This window comes from Sciurus carolinensis, chromosome 10 (assembly GCF_902686445.1).
Source record: "Sciurus carolinensis chromosome 10, mSciCar1.2, whole genome shotgun sequence".
NCBI lineage: Eukaryota > Metazoa > Chordata > Mammalia > Rodentia > Sciuridae > Sciurus > Sciurus carolinensis.
In genome coordinates, this window is record NC_062222.1 from 44,359,783 (window position 1) to 44,380,847 (window position 21,065).

Below are 21,065 nucleotides of genomic sequence, written 5' to 3' on the forward strand. Positions count from 1 at the left end.
CTTAGATAACATCTTACAATTTCCATATTTCCCTATAACTTCTATGTCCGTCATATCGCCAGTTAACTGTAACTCATGACTTTCAGAAGCTATCTGAAAACCCAAATTACCTTATCCTGAGAGTAAAGAACTTCTTTTGTTTTGAAATGAAGGCATGAAATATTCATATTTGGACAAGGGCAGAACTGAAAGTGAACACAAACATTGCAATCTCCCAAATTGTGTAAGTACAATTCCCCATAAGCTGTTAGCTCTTAGTCTCGTCTTGTGTTCCTGAACTGAGCTTTTCCCATTCCTGCATTCTTTTTCTTCTTTGGCATGTATATTTAGTTTTTCATTTATTGAGCATTTTTAAAGTTTCTTCTAAATGTCAGACACCATGCTGAAGATAAATAAATGAATGTGACTGATTCTGGACTCTAGAAGCACACATTCATGGGAGTCAAATGTGTGGATAATAATTACGGCTTAGTGATAAATGACAGGGCAGAGGCACTGTGGAAGGCTAGAGATGTCCCTTCACCTGACCCACAAGCTGAGAGGCTCTTTGGGGACAGTGACCTCCCTTTATAATGCAGCAAAAGGTCATTAATTTATCATGTTGGGTGAGTTGATGGGCTCTTTCACAGCTGAAAGAACCAACAAAATCTCTGAAGCCACTGCATGAGCAGGCAGAGTTTTGGAAAGCTGCTCTAATTTTCCTACAAATCCACATATATGTAGTTGTGACCCGGGATGGTAAAACTAGTACACCAAAGTAGAATTTTAAGGGGGAAAATAATCTTCATATTTCAAGTAGGGCACATAGATTATACAAATGTACTAAAGATCTCCCTTAGGACTCCCAAACGCCCAACATGGCACTCTAGAAATCTCTATCAGGTCATAAAATGATGTCAATGAAGGATGGTAATTGGTCCCTAAAGGGTTGCTTGGGGAGTGTGAAGAACGAATATGCAATGGTGGCAATAAGCGAGCAAGGAGAGATATGATTATTTATGTAGATAAAAAGGCGTAGATACTTTGGACATGTAGATTGGGGTCAGATGATGAAGTGGTGCTGCATATGCACATTTTGAGAAGGTAGCGCTTTTGTATCTTTCGAGAGACTTCTGGGGAAAGCTGTTTACAATCTACACTCCATACTCCTTTCTCTTGCATCAGTGACTAGAAGCTGATGCTGTCTGTCTGCCTCGACAGCATGCAGGACTGAGGGAGGACTCACTTCAAAGACAGATTGTCCCCATCAGAGAAGGAAACTCGTGCATCGCCTCCACACCCTTGGTGTCTTGACCGTCTTTATTAACGTGTCTGTATTCGTCCTTTCTTTGACAAATCAAAACCCGCTTTCTTCTGTAGGTAGTCAGTGCTTAGTATTCTCCCTATCCAAGTTCGCCATCTACAGGTCATTCAGCTTACAAATTGCATTTAAGGTCCTCTGCAGATTGAGTGGGAGGATTCATTCAAGTGTGCCTCCTACTTGCGCATTTACACTGCTGCTGGTTGACGCCATGATCCATGGCTGTTTACTGCATACCTACTGTCTTGTTAGATATTTACTGGACTCCCATTTTTCTACCACTCGTGGAGTTATTTTAAGAAGGTAATAGTAGGGCTGGGGTTGCAGCTCACACGTGCCTAGCGCTTGTTAGGTACTGGGTTCGAGCCTCAACACCACATAAAAATAAATAAATAAATAAAGGTATTGTGTCAATCTACAACTAAAAATATTTTTTAAAAAGTAAAGAATTATGAAATATATATTTTAGTGTCATATTTCTCAAATTTAAAAAAATCACTTTTTCTTCTGATTAACATAAAAATCCCACTTTTCATTAATGTTTGCATTACAAAAGCACTAACAATCCTGATAATACCTACCATTTCCTGAGTACTTAACTTGCTACCACTGAACTAAAAATTTACAGACATTATCTGATTTAGTACTTACAGCAAACTTATGAAGTACTCGTATTCTTATTTTGCAGATGAGAAATCTGAGGCTACCAGAGGTTGGGCAGTTTAACCAGGATACAGAGCTAGCTAGAAAGTTGCAGAGTTAGTATTGGAAGCTAGATGGGTCTCACTTCACAACTATGCTCTGGGCAAATCCACTTTACTGGCTTCAAGTATTTTTTTCCATAAAATGATTACCTGTGGCTTTTTCAACTGTCCACCCTCCTCACTTCGACATTTATGTGAAGACATGGAGCTATTTCCCTATTGCTTTCGAAAGCAGCAAAGATAACCCTTTTCTTCCATCTGTTGCTCAATAACCCACAATACAACCAGACACTGCAAAGAAGTCTCTTGTACCTCCTTAGTCCATCAGTATTTCAGAAGTTCTAGGTGAAACTTATCCTCTTCCTGGGGCTGAAGTTGGCAAATGCCACCAGATCAGACTCAGTCCTCCAGGTGAACATTAAATGAAACCGTGTTCAATCAACAATGCCTGGATCTATGTACACAGAAGGGTTAAGGTTCTTTGTGCAAAAGAATCCTTAAATTAGGGATTTTGTCATATTTTTCTTCAGAAATAAGTCCATAAAATTTTACTTTGGGGTATAATTCTTTCATTTTCCGTTAAATCTCAATTTCTACTCTTTCCCCTGACCCAAAAGGGTGAGACTCACTTAAGCAAGGTAGAGGAATGCCACTTCTGGAATTCAGTCTGTGGACAAATCACTGAGATTTCTGGTTTACAAGAAGACCCCGCCATCCCTGGGGACAAGAAGACTTTAAGGAATGATAATCGGGGCCACTGAGTGAAGAAATTCTTAGGTTTAATTTGGTTGTAAGGAATAGAATACATTCAAATGAGCTTTAGCATGAAGGGGAATTTATTGGACAGACACAGGCATATGTCATGGACACAGGGAAGGAAATAAAGTCTTAGTGAGGGATCAAGGGATCGGGAAATGGAAAGCTGTTGGTACTCGTCTCTCTCTCTCTCTCTCTCTCTCTCTCTCTCTCTCTCTCTCTCTCCATATTTTATTTTATTCATTCTGCAAGGACCCAAGTGGCTGCTGTGTGCCTGGCACAATGCTAGGTAGTAAGGATACAGGGTAAAAAAAAAACAGGCAAGCTCTGCTTTATTCCTCTCTGTAATCATATTTATGATCTGATCTACTTGCCGTGGCTTTGCATGACCTTCCAATTCAAACCCTCAACAAAAACTAACGCAGTTGCAGCATTCTCAGTTCAGAGATAAAAGCTCAGCTTGCCATATGGCCTATCAATTCTGGCATCATCTGCCCATCTTGGGTCCAATCAGGTATAGCAACAAAGGAGCTGGCAGGTGGTGTTGGTGCATGGAACAATCTTGGTAATCAAGGAAGAACAGAGTAAATTGTGTGAAAATGGGATAATGGTAAGGAGGAAATGACTGGCAAAAGAAATACTAGCCAGCTCTGCTGCCAAGGCTTCCAAAGAAAAGAATGATGAAGGTTTCCATAAATTTGAAAAAATGAAGAAGAAAGAGTTTCAGGATGGCAAAAAGCTTGCCTTGAGTAGAGAAGGGCTTGGGAATATGTGGCCTAGGCACTGAGGACAGCACTGCTCACTCAAATGCCCTCTAACCCAGCCTTAGGGAAGGTTTGGGAGGGAGAGGGGAGAGAAGGGCATTTAGATCTTAAAATCAAGGCTTTCCTTCGAGAACCTGAAAAACTTGTAGTTGCTTAAAAGCTCCGATTATCTAAGGTTGCCTGAAATATTTTTGAACCATGGAGGCAAAATCTCCAACTTTGAGACCAACCAATGAAGAAAAAGTGCCACTGCAGTAGCATCCAGAAAAGGAGGGTTTGCAGTAAGAACATTTTGTGTGGCTGTACCCCAAGTGTGTTTTTTGGGTGCTCTTCCACTGAGCTACCTTCTCAGCCCTGTAGCCCAAGTATTACATATAGTTACTAGGAATAATTTGGGCTGGGGAAGCAGGAGTTAGGATGGTCAATGCAATCGCCAACTCTACTCAGAAGTTTGGACTTCCTGCTTGAAGATTCTAAAAGTGCCTCAGGTATCTCACTTCTAGAACTTTGATGAGATAGGTCAGGCTAATTCCTTCCTTTCAAGGGAACCTTGAGAGGGTATGATTTTTCATTTAACTATAAATTTCTAAGGAAGTGTTTAATTTTGACCACAATTTATTAGTGTGATCTATTTTGGTTTGTAGCTCAATCTACCATTTTTGAGGGGAAAAAATGTGACTCTGCAAAAGTTCCTGAATGGGCACAGTGTTTAAGATTTTAAAGAGCTTTCAGTGAAATTCATGATGTGGCAAATAGATGAGAATATAAAGAACCATAGTTACTACAGTATTAATTTAGTGAGATACAGGCACTAACTAAGGTTACTTGGACTTAATCACTGAGTACTTCTCGTAGTAAGACCTACACAAATTAGCCAGGAAGTCAGGTACTTATATACTTTGTTATAAAAGCAGGTAGTTCTTATTGCTCTTCTGATATTTCCTCTTAATCAGGTCTGAAGTCTGGAATTCTGCCCTTAAGGAAGCCACTCTATTTGCCCTTATTTGAAGGGTGTTCTTCAGTGGTTCCCTTTTTCATTAATTTATTGAGTCCTTCCAATGTGTCAGGAAACCACAATCCTTACACTCACAGAAAGTTTTTGGGCTAGGAAATTCATGATGAACCCTGAATATCCCTGAAAATTGTGGGATGTGTCAAGAATGCCAGACCCAATTTCTTGCCCTGTCTCTGACTCATTTATTAGGATTATATTTGCAGCAGTATTTTGGGATGAGGTAACACCTCTCTCTGGGAAAATAACAAGCTTGCTAAAAAAAAAAAAAAAAAAAAGCAGCAGGTTCCCAAAGCTAAATGTTCCTTTTTTGCAACACAAACCCACTTACTGCATGCACAGCATCTATTGGGCCACTCCTGTAGGTATAAGAAGACAAGAAGAGCCAATAGTGACATGGTATCCTGTGCTGCTTCCTGTGTTGTGAGTAGTAAAGTCCTTTGTCTCTGACTAAGGAGTCTGTGTCTTCTGCCAGAATTCATGAAATGGTAAAAGCTTGTAAGGAGAGTAAAAATCAAACACCACACCCTGACAAATTTACCCTTAATTTTCAAGAATTTCATCACCCTTAATAAGTACCACACAGAACAAAAACTTCAGAAATTCCCCAAATATCCATCCTAAGAAAAATAGGGTAAAACAAAAATGTCAACTTTATTAACAAATTTATTTTCCTTTCTTTTCTTTTTTTTTTAACTTTCTATAGTCTCCCAAGTTTGTAGCCTACATATGATAAATTCCAAGGCTGTTCAAAATTACAGATTCTTAAAAATTAAGGTTTGTGGCAATTTTATTCCAACAATATAAATTAACCAAATCTTTCAGGGCACTTGCACCCTGGGCATAAGGCCCCTAAGGGCTATAAGAACGAATGAGAGTACCAGAATGTTTAGTGCTCAGGTTTAACAGAGATCACAGACACATGTGTATCTCAAATATAAGATGGAATATGATCAGATATAATTGAATTCCAAGACAAGAATATATAAAGAATGACTAGTTGTTCAGGGAAGAGGAGATTTAATAATGTTAGACCTTGTTCAGAAGACCAGATAGAAGCTAAACACTCTTTGGAGAGAATAAACCTGGGGGAAACCAGGTCTGGGGAACAGGGATGGTTGTGTAAAGATATGTAATTCAGACAGATGGGATGGGTAGGGCCACAGCAAGAGCAGATGCATGGTTTTGCAAATCATGACTGCAGCCCAGGGTACCTGGAGTCCCCACCTGGAGATGAAGAGTTCAGTTGGGCTGTTGGAGGTCCCCATGGGAACAGCCATGTAGAGAAATGGAGCTCTTTGCAAGAGGTGGGAAATGTGAGTTAAGCTCAGGAAAAAGTAGAACTGGAGATGAAGTTAGGATTCATCCCCACGGGTCAATATCTGAGATCAAAGGAGGCAAACATGGGATATGAAAAAGAGATGGAAATTTTTGAGAATTCCTCTTCACAAAGCCCAGAGAATAGGGAAGTAATCTCCAAAGGAATCTGCTAGAAATGTGAGAATCTTAACATTGCAGAGACTTGATACTGTGCACAGCAACAAGTTCTACAGGACACCCAAGGAAAAGACTAGGAAGAGGCAACCAGATCAGGGGATTGGAAGGCTCTTGCTGATCTTGTATGTAGTCATGAGAGGACAGACCAGAAGGAGTTGTTCCCTAAACAAGTAAGTGAAAAGAATAAATATACATACTATATATATATATACTCTGCTGCTAAGAAAAAAGATGGCATAACAATCTCAAGGGAAATGAATAGTTCGTAAGAATTATTAGATTTGAAAATTTCTGTAGACTAAGGATATGTCAGAAGACAGAAAAAAGAAAGAAGAAAGGAATTATGGAGAATGGAAAAAAGTCATAAAAGAGGTGAAAAGGGTAGGCTTAAGAAAACAGGAAAGGTAGGATTGGATAAGGCAGAACATGGAGGTAGGAAGAAAGGGGAAAAGAATGGCCAGGGATTTCGAGAAAATCTGAGTTCTCCATAGATAAGCCAGCATCCTAAATCAAATAAATGGAAATCTGGGAGTTAGGGCAGCAGGAGTGAAGTTTAAAAAGAAGGACCCTGGATTGAAACAGGTACTCAGGAGAACTGGAAAGACAACCAATGGAGCATTAACAAAAGAATTGATGGACATCCCGGGGGCTCCACTATGGTTCCTCTGATCATAGTCAGCTAGGAAATGTCTAGGCTTTGGCTGGGATTGCTCAATCAACCCAGTTCCAGGAAGTGCATGTGATTGAAGAAAAAGAGACAAACAAAAGTCTAAAATTCTCATCAAAATTATAGGCAACCTATTTAGCTAAGGAGTCTAGACTTGGGAGGCAACTGAGGATGGATCTGATTTCACAGAATGGGCCAAGTGGGAATTAGGGATGGTTCCCACTGGAGATGCTGGTGAAGGTGGGTGAACAAGAAGTGGCAGGGAATTTTATTTACACAGGTGTTTCTCAGGTTTGGCATCAGCATTTAGACAACTTCTCGTTTGAGGTTGTCGCTGGGCAATGTCTGACTTGCAGTTTAGTCCAGTTCAGGAGGCAAGGGGCATTTTATATCACTTGAAGTTGTGGCAAAGCATTTTTATGCTGTGCAGTAACTATCTGAATAGTCTTTGGAAAGGCTATTTTTATGAATCTGTACATTGTACTTTATCCATTTTATTTATTACTGGAGGAAATAAACACAACAAATGGGCATTAAGAACTTAAGTGTGGGGCTGGGGTTGTGGCTCAGTGGTAGAGAACTTGCCTAACATGTGTGAGGCACTGGGTTTGTTCCTCAGCACTCCATAAAAATAAATTTTAAAAAGAACAAAGGTATTGTGTCCACATATAACTAAAAAAATATCTGAGTGTGTTTTGTTTAGTGTGCATGTGCGTGTGGGTGTGTTATGGTGCTGGGATGGACCCAGGCCCTGTGCACCCTAGGTAAGTACTCTACCACTGAACTACATCCCCAGCAGGAACTTGAGTTTTTCTTGAATCCTATTTTCAATTTCACTATCTGAGTCCTATTTTCAATTCCTAACTCCATGATTTGCGTCTCTATGGTAGTTGTTTTCCTTTTTTGTTTGTTTTTCTTGATTATAACTATACAATATTCACACAGTTTGATTTAATGTCTATTTTACCCACTATAATATAAACTCCAAGAAGGCAGGGAATGAGCTGTCTTATTCCTTTCTATAGCCTTAGTACCTGGAATAAGTTCTAGCATATACTAGTGCTCGGAAAATATTTATTGTTGTTAAATGTTTATAAAAGCAGATATAGGATGAATTTGAGAAACTTCTCTTAGATAATAAATTGTATGCATTACTTACTGTTGACAAATTGAAAATACTTCCTTTCCTTTCAGAGACAGTGGTTATATTCAAAGAAAATGCTTTTTATTGCTTATGTAAAGTATTATCAGCCTATACTCTTGAAATTACAACAACAACATGCCTCAATTTAATTCATCTCCAATCTTTCCTATTCAGTCAAATGTAAAAATTTCAGAACATCTCTTTGTGTCAATCTTCATCAATCTTAATAGAAGTTTCCACAAATGTATTACCCTATTGTATTATAAGCACATCATTAGATTTTCCAAAAATTCTGTGGCAATGTTTATGTCATAGTTTCTGACCCAGAAAATAAGTCAATTCTGGATGTTAATTAGGATGTCAGCACCAAAAGTTGTCACTCACATCATTCTTGGTCTCCAAGTGTTGTGCAATTTCAGAGCCAATAAATTAGTTCTTCTTCCCAGCACCTCACTGCTGCCCTCTTCTGGTGGCACGCATTAGCACCAATATAAGCAATACCACCTTGAACTAGATGTATGTTTTTACTTATTAATGAAAACAAATGGGGCACACTACAAAGCCCCATATTGACGCCAATAATTTACAAGACTTAGTAATGACTTGTGAAAATGTAAATCTTCATGAAGCATTAAAATAGCAATACATATTATTCACCTGACCAATAAGCTTTTTGGGGCTTTATTTCAGTAAAAATAGAGTAATCTTTTTGAATTTCACCTTAGAAAAAATTCACTAATCCACTGTCTCAAAACCTATGTTTTAATGTAGCAATGATGTTGTTGTTGTTGTTACTGGGAATTGAACTGGGGGTGCTTTACCACTGAGCTATATTCCCAGTCCTTTTTATTTTTTGAGATAGGGTCTTGCCAAATTGTCAAGGGTCTCTCTAGGATGACCTTGAACTCAGCCTCCCAAGTCCCTGGAATTACAGGAGTGTGCCATCATACCCAGCGATAACTGTACTTTCTATGGAAAAAGAGCTTGTTAACCAAATGGGTGGTGTCAATGACATTGCAGGGCCTGTTTAAACTTATGTGTCTGTGTGAGGGGGGCAGTTAAACTGTTAAGAGTAAAGCTAATATATTAGACAAATAATGATAAGTAAAATAGACATACTTTACTTAATGCTCCAGGATCTTTCACTTGCAAAAAAATAATGGAGTGCTTTTGGATGTGGCAGATCCAGAGCCTTGTTCATGTTGTTCTCTTGTCTCTATTGTTCTCAACAATATCCTACAGATGACAAAACTGGTCAACTTTACCTCGCAAATATGGTTTTGCTCTCTCAGTCCCTCTTCTTGCTGATTCTTCCATATTCTATCTCTAGTTTGTTCCAGTACCAGGAATTGAACCCTGGGGCGTTCAACCACTGAGTCACATCCCCAGTCTTTTTTAAAAAAAAAAAAAAATTTGAGACAGGGTTTTGCTAAGTAGCTTAGGGCCTCACTAAGTTGCTGAGACTGGCTTTGAACTTTGCTATCTTCCTGCCTCTGCCTCCTAAGCTGCTGGGATTACAGGCATGTGCCACAATGCCCAGGTCTATCTTCAGTTTGGATTGTTAACTTCCTGTCACCTGTCTCTTTCCAGTTCCCGTACTCTATCCTTCACTTGCTGCCTGATAGCTTCTTAAGATACCAGAACTGACAGTCACTTCCCTACTTACTCCTGCTTGCTGATTGTCCAGAGGCTGAAACACAAACTCCTGAACTCAACATGGAGGGTCCAATCAGTCATACTCAGCACCATCTGCCATCAAGGAGCTTCTGCTACTGTGAACTTGCTTTTAGCACCCCGGAAGAGAGTCCCCAGCACTTAGTTTTCAACTCTGTGTCAGAGTTTGATACCAGCTTCTGCCATAAGTCAGGTACTTAACTGTATCCAAGTAGACTGTGACTCCTACTGGTGACCACAGAGTCTTGAACATTCTTTTCTGTATTTTGGCATCTAAGGGTGGGTCTAGCACACTGTAGAAACTCAATGCAGGTTTATGAATGGACAGTGAATGAATGCATGAATGCTCTTCTCTATAATTTTTATCTAATGAAATCCTCAGTTTTCAAGTCTTAGATTATAATGCTGCTTCTCTATTATGGTTTAGATACAGGTTTTCCCCAAAAGCTCATGTGTTAGACAAAGAAAGAATTTTCAGAGATGAAATGATTGGGTGATGAGAACCTAAACTAATCAGTGGATTGATCCACTGATATGGATTAACAGGTGGTAACTGCAGGCAAGGTGGGGCTGGAGGAGGCAGGTCACTGGGGACATGCCTTTGGGGTTTATATTTGTCCCTGATGAACAAAGCTCTCTCTGTTTCCTGCTGCCATGTTCTGAGTGACTTTCCTTTGCCATGTCCTTCTGCCATGATGTTCTGTCTCACTGTGGGCCCAGAGCTATGGAGTTGGCCATGTATGGACTGAGAACTCTGAAATCATGAGCCCCAAATACACTTTTCCTCCTTTAATTGTTCCTGTCAGGTCTTTTGGTCACAGTGACAAAAAAGCTAACTAAAACATTGTTTAAAGTCTTTTTTCCCCTAATATGGAAGAATCAATAACTATTAGAGTATTTTGTTCACATTACAGAGAGCTGTATATGCTTCTGTCTCTTGTGTTAGATTGCAAGTGCCAAAAGCAACCTGGAAGAGTGAACACGGCCTGAGCTTTGGAGTCAGACAGACCTGGATTTATATCCCAACCCTGCCACTCACTATCTGTGTCACCTTTAATGACTTGGTCAGCTTTTCTGAAGTGAACTTTAATTTCCTCATCTCTAACTGTGGCTAACATCACTTCCCCATAGGACTGATGCAAAGACTAAATAAGAAAGTAAAAGTTCGTGACACATTTAGACTTTTGTTGCATGTTAATATTTATTCACTTACCCTGAAGGTGAAGACCCTATATAATTTTTATATAGATTCCCAGGACTTCAAAATCTATAGATTCAGTTAATCTATAGATTATAGAATTACAATTAGTTAAAAGTAACATTAGTATAAACTTTAACTAAAACTTTTAAAATAATTCCACTGTTTGTTATTCCTTTCTACTTATAAATATTGTATTCTAATATTCTGAGGTGGCTTGAATCAGATTTTTCTCATGTTTGTAATGATAGTATGTAAAGTACTCAAAAATCATGTGATTAGAGGCAGAATATTTGCAAACCTTTCTTTATACTTCCATTTGCGCATTTCTCTGTCTAGAGTCATTGTAAAGTATGTTTATGATGTGCTTGAATAAAAAGGAATAATGTTTATTTTTAATGGTGTAAATATATAATAATGTTAAGTAAGAAAAAGCAGAATATAAAATTATTCATACAATGTGATAGCAACTATGTAAAAAAAAAAAATGGGAAACCACTGACATTTTTTCCAGAACTAAAAAAATCTATCACAAGATTCATATGGACTCTCAAGGGACTCTGAATATCTAAAACAATTTTTAAAAAGAAGAACAAAGTTGGAGAACTCTCACTTCCTAATTTCAAAACTTACCACAAAGTATAGTAATCAAAAAAGTGGCACTACTAGAAAGAGAGCATAGAGCAAAGAAATAAAACAGAGAGCCTAGATATAAACCAGCAAATATATGTTCAAGTGATTTTTGACAAGATTTCCAAAACCATTTAATAAGGACAGTTTTTCAACAAGTGGCATTGGAAAAACTGGATATCCACATGCAAAAGAATGGAGTTGAACCCTTACCTCAAACCATACACAAAACTAACTCAAATGGATCAATGGCCCAAGTGTAGGAGCTAAAACTTTAATACTCTTTGATGCTACATGTGGCAATGATTTCATGGATACAACACCAAAAGCACAACAACAAAAGAAAAAAAAATTAGACCACATCAAAATTAAAACCCTCTGTGCATCAAAGTATACTATCAACAGAGTGAAAAGGAAACCTGTAGAATGGGGGAAAATTGAAAATCACATCTGATAAGAAGTTAATATCCAGAATACATGAAGAACACCTACTATTCAACAACACAAAAACAACCCAGTTTAAAAAAGACTTGAATAGACATGTCTCCAAAGAAGATATAAAAATAGTTCACAAGTATAATCAGAAAAATGAGAGATTACACTCCATTTATGTATGATCTATCAAAATGTACAAATGAATTCTACTGTTATGTACAACAAATTAGAACAAATAAAAATTTTTTAAAAAAGAACATGAAAGATCCTCCATGTCATTAATCATTAAAGGAATGCAAATCAAAACCACCAAGAGATACCACCTCACATCCATTATGAAGAGAGAATAACAAGTGTTGGAGAGGATATGGAGAAATTGGAACACTTGTGTGCTATTGGCATGAATATAAAATGGTGCAGCTGCTATGGAAAACAGTGTGGAATTTCCTTTAAAAAATAAAAACAAAATTATTATTTCATCCATCAATTCTATTTCTGAGTATATATCCTGAAGAAATGAAAGCAGGGTCTCAAAGAGATATTTGTATAACCATGTCCACAGCAGTATTAATTGCAATAGCCAAAAGGTGGAAGTAACTCAGGGTTCATTGATGGACATACATGCAATGAACTATTATTCAGCCTTGAAAAAGAAGTAAATTCTGACACATTCTATATAACACAGATTAATATAGAGACATTGTGGTGAGTGAAAGAAACTAGTCACAAGAGGAAAAATACTATATGATTCTACTTACATGAGGGACCCAGAGTAGTCAATTCATAGGCACAGAAAGTAGAATGGTGATTCCCAGGGGCTCTGGGAAGAAAGAAATAGGTAGTTATGGTTTAATGGGTACAGAGTTTCAATTTTGCAAGTTACAAAGAGTTCTGTGGATAGATGGTAGTGATAGTAGTTTAAAAATATGAATGTACTTACCACTATCAAATTGTACACTGAATATGGTTAAGATGGTGTATTTGATGTTATGTTTATCTATTATGGTTTGGATGTGATATGTCCCCCAAAATCTCACGTGTGAGACAATGCAGGAAGGTTTAGAGGAGAACTGATTTTGGGTGGTAAAAGTCTTAAACCAATCAGTGAAGTAATCCCAGATGGGATTAATTGAAGTAGTACGATGTAACTGGGGGAGGTGGGAATTGGGGCATGGCTTTGGGGTGTATATTTTGTATCTGGAGAATGGAGACTCTCTCTGTTTCCTGATGATGTGAGCTGCTTCCCTCTGCCACACTCTTCCGCCACGATGTTCAGCCTCACCTGGAGCCCTGAGGAATGGAACTGGTCTTCTATGAGCTAGGATCTCTGAAACCATGAGTCCCCAAATAAACTTTTCCTCCTCCACAATTGCTCTGGTCAGATCATTTAGTCACAGCAGCAAAATAGCAGACTAAGACAGAAATTGGTACTAAGAAGCAGGATCGTTGCTGTGACTAACCTGACCATGTGTTTCAGAAGATTTTGGAGCATTTTGGAATTGGTGTAGGAATTTTGAGTTGTATAGCAGTGCAATCTGGAAATGCCTTAGATTGTTGTAATTGGAGATTAAAGGCTGATTCTGGCGGGAACTCAGAAGACCAGAATGGCCATAGGGCTATGATCAGTGAAGACCTGACTGAAGAGGGTTCAGAAGAGGAGGACTCTATTGGAATTTGGAGTAGTGGTCATTTGTGTTATGTTCTGTCTAAGAAGTTGTCTGCATTTTGCCCGTGTCCAGAGACTTTCTATGAGGCTGATTTTAGAAGCAATGGACTTCCTAATCTGGTGGAAGAAATGTCTAGGCAGCATAGCATTCAGGAAGTGGCATGGGTATTGCTGGCGGCTTTTAGCCAAATTTATTATGATAATCAGAAGCAGAAAGCAGAGCAAAAAGATTTTAAAATGGTGGACTTGAAAGGTGGGAGTAAGACTAGAGCTAAGGAAGTTTCAGTTGTTAAAGACATTACAGTCACTAAAGGAATACGAAAGACTATGCCTAGAGACAATGAGAAGGACGGCTTGAGGGCCTCTCAGGAGCTGGCAAGACCACACCCATCTCAAGCTCAAGGGAGTAAAGGTGAAAATTCTCTTGAGAAGACACCAGTGGGTCACCCTTCTTGCACAAGGGGACCTGGGAAATTTTTTCAATGTGCTCAGCCACCCAGACCCTCAGAGGCTGCTGCAGCAAGGGCCCCTGGAGGCTTGGCTACTGTTCAAGATGGCGGTAGACTTCGGCATCAACCATGTGGTGCTGGTTCTGCAGGAATGCAGGATGCTGCAGTTGGGGGATCATGGAGACTTCCACCAAGGTTTCAAAGGAAGGCCTTGTAGGCCAGGCAAGGTGCAGCAGGGTTGGAGTCCCTGTGGGCAACCCCTGGGAAGGCAAAGTGTGGAGATGTGAGGAGGAAGCCGAAGCTGCAGTGGAAACCCCCGAGATTAAGAAATGCCAGTAACATGGGAAATTGTCCTAGGAAAGCTGCAGGAATTGAGCCAAGCCAAGTCAACAGAAGGATCACTTGGGCTGCAACAAACAAGGCCACAGGGGCGGAGCTACACTTGCCATTTTGAGAGAATATGATGCCAGGCGCCTGAATCGCTGGACATGGAGCTACAGAACTTGTTTGCTCAGCTGGATTTTGGTCTTGCTTTAGTCCTATCCCTTCTTTCTATGCCCCTATTTTTGTAAGTGGAAATGTTTACTCAGTACCTTTATATGTTGGATATTTGTAAATTGCTTTTAATTTTACAGAAACTCGCAATGCAAGATAGCTTGCGCCTCAGAGAAGACTGTGGACTTGAACTTTGAGCGATCTCAGAACTATTGAGACTATAGGGACTCTTGGAAATGGACTAAATATATTTTGTATTATCAGATGAGTGTGAGCTTTTGTGGGCTGGAGGTGGAATGTTATGGTTTGGATGTGAGGTGTCCCCCAAAATCTCACGTGTGAGATAATGCAGGAAGGTTCACAGGAGAAATGATTGTGTTGTAAGAGTCTCAACTCAATCAGTGATTTAATCCCCTGATGGGATCCCCTGAAGTGGTAGGGTGTGGCTGGAGGAGGTTGGAATTGGGGTGTGGTTTTGGGTATATATTTTGTATCTGGAGAGTGGAGACTCTCTGCTTCCTGATGTGAGCTGCTTCCCTCTGCCACATTTTCCGGCCATGATGTTCAGCTTCACCTCAAGCCCTGAGGAATGGAGCCAGCCCTCTATGGACTAAGACCTCTGAAAATGTGACCCTCAAGTAAACCTTTCCTCCTCTATAATTGTGCTGGTCAGATCATTTATCCACAGCAGCAAAAAAGCTGACTAAAATATTATCTTTCTATAATTTTAAAATATCACTCAAGAAGAACCAGAAGGAAATACAATGAAATGCTAACAGTGTTTTCCTCTAAAAGGTATTTAAAATAGTTCCCCTTCTTTTCATATTTCTCATAATGACTATGTATTGCTATATAATTAGGAAAAAACTCAATTCAAAATTCTTATAGGAAAACTTATCAAAATTTGTGTCCATTAGATTTCAATTCATAACTGATTTAGAAGTTCCTAGTTAAGAAAAAGCCATTAAATACAGAGGACTTCTTGTAAAAAAAGAATGAAGAGGACAAGGAATGTATTTCTATTCTCTGTTTCTCACATTGGGCCATAAGCATGTTGCATGCTTGATGTTTTTAAACACTGGATAAAGGAACAGAAAGATCCTGTTCCTGAGCCCAAATAGGAGTGAAGTTGCTATTGGTATCATCACTATTCATCATATCGGATATATAAGGAGGAGAAATGTCACATCAAAGGACACCACATCCCCTCCAAAGTGCTTAATATCTCTTTCTTTGGCCTCCCCGCCTCCATTAAGCAGGAAGGGGGTCCAAAATTCTTTTCAGACTTTTGCAGCAGTTCAATCATGTAGGAAAGAAATCTCACCACTAGAAATCTAAAGTATCAGTGGTGATAATAGTTGATCATTTTGTTATGCAGAGAATGAAGAGTCTTGATGTTCTGTGACTTGTATTCACTGACTTAAAAAAAATCTATTCTTCTTGGGGCCCACCAGATAGAGGAAATCCCTGAACTATTTATACGAAAAATTATTTTCACTAAATGAGTTTACTTGATCATACTATTTTCACAGTGGATACATTACAGCCACTCTGTGACCCTTACAAGAGGCAGCTTAGTCTCCTCCAGCCCCTGGGTGAGCAGCCTCCGGTTCTTCGTGGCCACTCTGGACCTTGCTTTCACCTTCCTGTATACTCCACAAACCCCTCCTCACCTTTGAAACTCATATCACCAGATTATGTCACTTGCTACCCCTCATGGTTATTATCAAGTGCCAACTCCCAGGGCATTTTAACTCCTAGGTCACTGTTAACTCTCTCTCTGTCATTCACGTCCCACCCTATGCTTGGAGATTCTAATAACCATGCAGTGATACAAAACTCTGTCTTTAAAAATCTTTTCTTCCAAAGATGCCATCTTTCACTCCACCCCATTCATGCCCTTGGTTATACACACTGAGCTGTGTTACCACCAACAATCTTCACTCCTCCATATTCTCAAGTTCACATGTTCTGTTCTCTGTTCACTACCATTCATCTTGTCCTCCTGTAATCTCCAAGAGCCAACAATCCCCAAATCCCACGGGCACTTCTAATCTATTGCTTCTACTCCCGTTTCACAGACTCCTGCCCGCTGAGGACCATCTCCTCTCCTTCCCAGTTTCATAGTTAGTGCATGCACCTTTGACTCTCTGTCCCTCTTTCATTTGTGGTACTTGTTTAGCAGAATCACTTCTCTGGTTAAATCTAGCTTCGGCACAGATGAAACTACTGGGGGAAAATAACCATACTCCCCAGACTTCACTTTAAATTCCTGAACATGAATCTTCAACATTCGTGTGCCGTTAGTGCTTCCAGGCAATCATGTCGTACTTCCATGATGGTCCATTCACCTCCCACTTGGATGAAGTATTTGCATTTCTCTCCATTCCTCCTGTACCCTCATTCTCAGCAATTGGAAGAGGACTTCCCCACATTCTCACTTACCACTCTCAATCTAACAGCAGCTGCACCCCATGCTGTGCCTTCTCGTCTGCTATCAGAACTGAACTTCACACACTGCCATCTAAAACCAAGCACTCTGTTCATGCAGTAATCCCACCTCTGTCTACCTCTGTCTCTCTATCCACCTCTGTGAGAATATTGCTTCAGCATTTCTCTCTCCTCTCTCAAATCTCTTCCTTCATCAAATTTTTGCTCTCCTTTGGCTCATTGCTATTTATAATCATGACATTCTTTCTTCCATCTTAGAAGAAAATTCTCTTGAATTCACTGTCATCAGCTGTTAAGCAAAATTCCTTGTTAAGCAAAATTCCTTTAGAAAATAGTTTCTGCTTACTTAAACTTTCAACTTTCTCTTCTCATTCTCTTAATAAGCTTCAGAGTTTCACCCCATTTCTCCACCGAGATTGGCCTTACCAAAGAGGAACCCCATCCTGACAAACCCAGCAGACAGCGCTCATCCTGGAGGACCTCCCCACAGCAAGGGACATAGCCCTTCCTCCTCTCTTCTATTCTAGGATACCACACTCTTTTGGTTTCTCTATCACAGATTACGCCTTCTTAACCTTTTTAGCTGTTCCTTCTCTTCTCCACTCCTTACTGTTAGATTATGCAAAGGCTCAGTCTCGAGTTCTCTTTCCTACTCTATCTATACCCACTCCTGGGTACTTTCATTCAATTAATGGTTTTAAATACCACATATTCATTGACCATCACAAATTCCCATTTCCAGCCCAAAGTCTCCTGAACTTCAGAGGCATGGCTTCAACCCTAACTTTGTATCTGCACTTGGGTCTTCAAATAAGTTTTACATTCTCAATACACCCTTATTGAAAAACTGATTGGTCTCAGTTAATGACTCCACTTTACCTGCCTAGTGCAATAAAAGGCCACTCATGGATGAGCTGTGTATTTACTGAGAAGGAACAGATGGGATGACCTGAGGGGATGTGCTTTGTGGAAGCAATGTGGCCTGGGGTGCCTTATGCACTTGACTTTCACTTTGTGCACATGCCCTTGGGAACCAGAAAGACATTTCCTCTGTCAACTATGACTTGGGGAATGACTCTGTTGAGAAACTGTGGAACTTCTGCTGTCTGTTGCACAATAACTAATGTTTCTTTTTTTATTAATGCAATTTCCTTTTTTATATACTCTGGCTACTGGCTTGCAAGAGAGAGGCTTTGCCAGCCAACTGAATGCTGCCAGACTCCTGAGAAGGGTTAGAAAAGAAGAATTTCTATCATAAAATCTCTCAGGGCTAGAGAGACTGAGGCAAGAGGATTAAAAGTTCGAAGCTAGCTTCAGCAACTTAGCAATTAGGCGAGACCCTGTCTCAAAATAAAAAATAAAAAGGGCTGGGAATATGTCTCAGTGGTTAAGTGTTCCTGGGTTCAATCCTTGGTACCAAAAAAAAAAGTTATGAAGTTATATATTAGGTGGCACGATATATACACATACACACACCCACATATATTTACACACACACACACACACACACATATATGTACATGCACATGCATATATATTTTAAATCTAGATTTTTAAAACATCACATTATTATATTCATAAGAATATTATCATAGAAAATTTGGAGACAAAAATAATATAAAAAAGAAACTAAGAACTACCTATGGTCCACTAAGAAATAAGTACCACAAACATTTTTGATATCTTTGTTTTTCTCCAAAACTAATTTTTTTAGTTGTAGATGGACACAATACCTTTGTTTTATTTATTTATTTTTATGTGGTGCTTAGGATCCAACCCAGTGCCTCACACATGCTGGACAAGCACTCTGCCACTGAGTCACAACCCCAGCTCATAATGAAGTTTTATAAAAGTGAAAGTTTTTAAAGCTTAATGAAATATTCTTTGTCTGATAATAATTGAGCAGTCTGGTTTTTGCCCTTAGATTGAGATGCCTAGTTATATCCAGAAATGATTTAGCAAGACTGGTGGTATTGAACTCACTTTGGTGGTGCATCCTCTTACTTGTGTCCTATGGTTGACTCAAAGATGACTTCTGCACATACTAATTCTGCTTTTCTTTCAGCCTTGTTTTAGAACTGAACATCTCATCAGCAAAGGGAAGGATGGTCCTAAAGAAAAGCCAATCAAAAGAGAAACCAAGTAAAGTTAAAACCCCAAAATAAACTAAAATGACCAGGAATACAAATCATATCTCAATAATAACCCTGAATGTTAATGGCCTAAACTCATTAATCAAAAGACATAGACTGGCAGATTGGATTAAAAAAAAAAAAAAAGACCCAACAATATGCTGCCTCCAAGAGACTCATCTCATAGAAAAAGACCTGCACAGACTAAAGGTGAAAGGATGGGGAAAAACATATCATGCACATGGACTCTGTCAAAAAACAGGGGTTTCTATCCTCATATCAGATAAAGAGGACTTCAAACCAAAGTTAGTCAGGAGGGACAAGGAAGGACATCTCATACTGCTTAAGGGAATCATAAAGCAATAAGACATAATGATTGTAAATATTTATGCCCCAAACAATGGCACATCCATGTATATCAAACAAATCCTTCTCAATTCTAGGAACCAAATAGACCACAACACAATAATACTGGGTGACTTTAGCATACCTATCTCACCACTGGATAGATCTTCCAAACAAAAACTGAACAAAGAAACCATAGAAAACTCAATAATACAATCAATAATTTAGACTTAACAGACATACAGAGAATATTCCATCCATCAACAAGCAAATACATTTTTTTCTCAGCAGCACATAGATCTTTCTTTAAAATAGATCATATGTTATACCACAAAGCAACTCTTAGTAAACAAAAAAATAGAGCTACTACCTTTTATTCTATCAGTTCATAATAGAATGAAATTAGAAATCAATGATAAAATAAAAAAACAGAAACTACTCCAACACCTGGAGACTAAATAATGTGCTATTGAATGATGCATGGATAGCAGAAGACATCAGGGAGGAGATTAAAAAAAATTCTTAGAGATAAACGAGAACAATGATACAACATATCAAAATCTCTGGGACACTGTGAAAGCAGTCCTAAGAGAAAAATTCATTGTGTGGAATGCATTCAATAAAAAAATAAAAAGTCAACAAATAAATGACCTAACATTACATCTCAAAGTCCTAGAAAAAAACCAGATCAACACCAAAAGTAGTAGAAGACAGGAAATAATTATAATCAGAGCTGAAATCATTGAAATTGAAACAAAAGAACAATTCAAAAAATTGACAAAACAAAAAGTTGGTTCTTTGAAAAAGTAAACAAAATTGGTAAGCCCTTAGCCACACTAATGAAGAGGAGAGAGAAAACTCAAATTACTAAAATTCGTGATGAAAAAGGAAATATCATGACAGACACCTCTGAAATACAAAACATAATTAGAAGATATTTTGAAAATCTATACTCCAACAAAATAGAAAATCTCAAAGAAATTGACAGATTTCTCAGGAGAACATACACAATTTAAACAGATCAATTTCAAGCAGTGAAATAGAAGAAGGCATAAAAAGCCTACCAACCAAGAAAAGTCTGGAACCAGATAGACGCTCAGCCAAGTTCTACAAGACCTTCAAAGAAGAACTAATACAAATACTCCTTAAAGTATTCCATGAAATAGAAAAGGAAGGAACCCTTCCAAACTCATTCTATGAAGCCAATGTCACCCTGATACCAAAACCAGACAAAGACACATCAAGGAAAGAAAACTTTAAACCAATATCCCTGATGAACATACATGCAAAATTAACAAAATTCTGGCAATCTGCTTACAAAAATATTAAAAAGATAGTGCACCATGATCAAGTGGGGTTCATCCCAGGAATGCAAGGTTGGTTCAACATCTGAAAATCAATAAATGTAATTCATCACATCAACAGACTTAAAGTTGAGAATCATATGATTATTTCAATAGATGCAGAAAAAGCATTTGATAAATTACAGCACCACTTCATGCTCAAAACACCAGAAAAAAAGGAATAGTGGGAACATATATCAACATTGTAAAGGCTATCTATGCTCAGCTCATGGTCAACATCATCCTAAATGGAGAAAAACTGAAAGCATTCCTTTTAAAAACTGGAAGAAGATAAGGATGCCCTCTTTCACCACTTCTATTCAACATCGTCCTTGAAACACTAGTCAGAGTAATTAGACAGACCAAAGAAATTAAAGGGATACAAATAGGAAAGGAAGAACTC

The 21,065-nt window shown here is 38.7% G+C and overlaps 1 protein-coding gene across 5 annotated transcripts in view; it reads right to left on the bottom strand.

Moving 5' to 3' along the window:
* The window catches only part of Alpk1 (alpha kinase 1), a 145,490-nt gene that overhangs the window by 100,507 nt on the left and 23,918 nt on the right, over positions 1-21,065 (bottom strand). For 3 of the 5 annotated variants that reach the window (XM_047565692.1, XM_047565695.1, XM_047565691.1), the window contains exons 2-3: positions 18,826-18,953; positions 12,540-12,601 (exon numbers count right to left, since the gene is read on the bottom strand). The gene's annotated coding sequence lies outside the window, so the exon portion shown is untranslated. The remainder of the gene's footprint in view (positions 1-12,539; positions 12,602-18,825; positions 18,954-21,065) is intronic. The other 2 variants (XM_047565694.1, XM_047565693.1) reach the window with 1 other exon arrangement.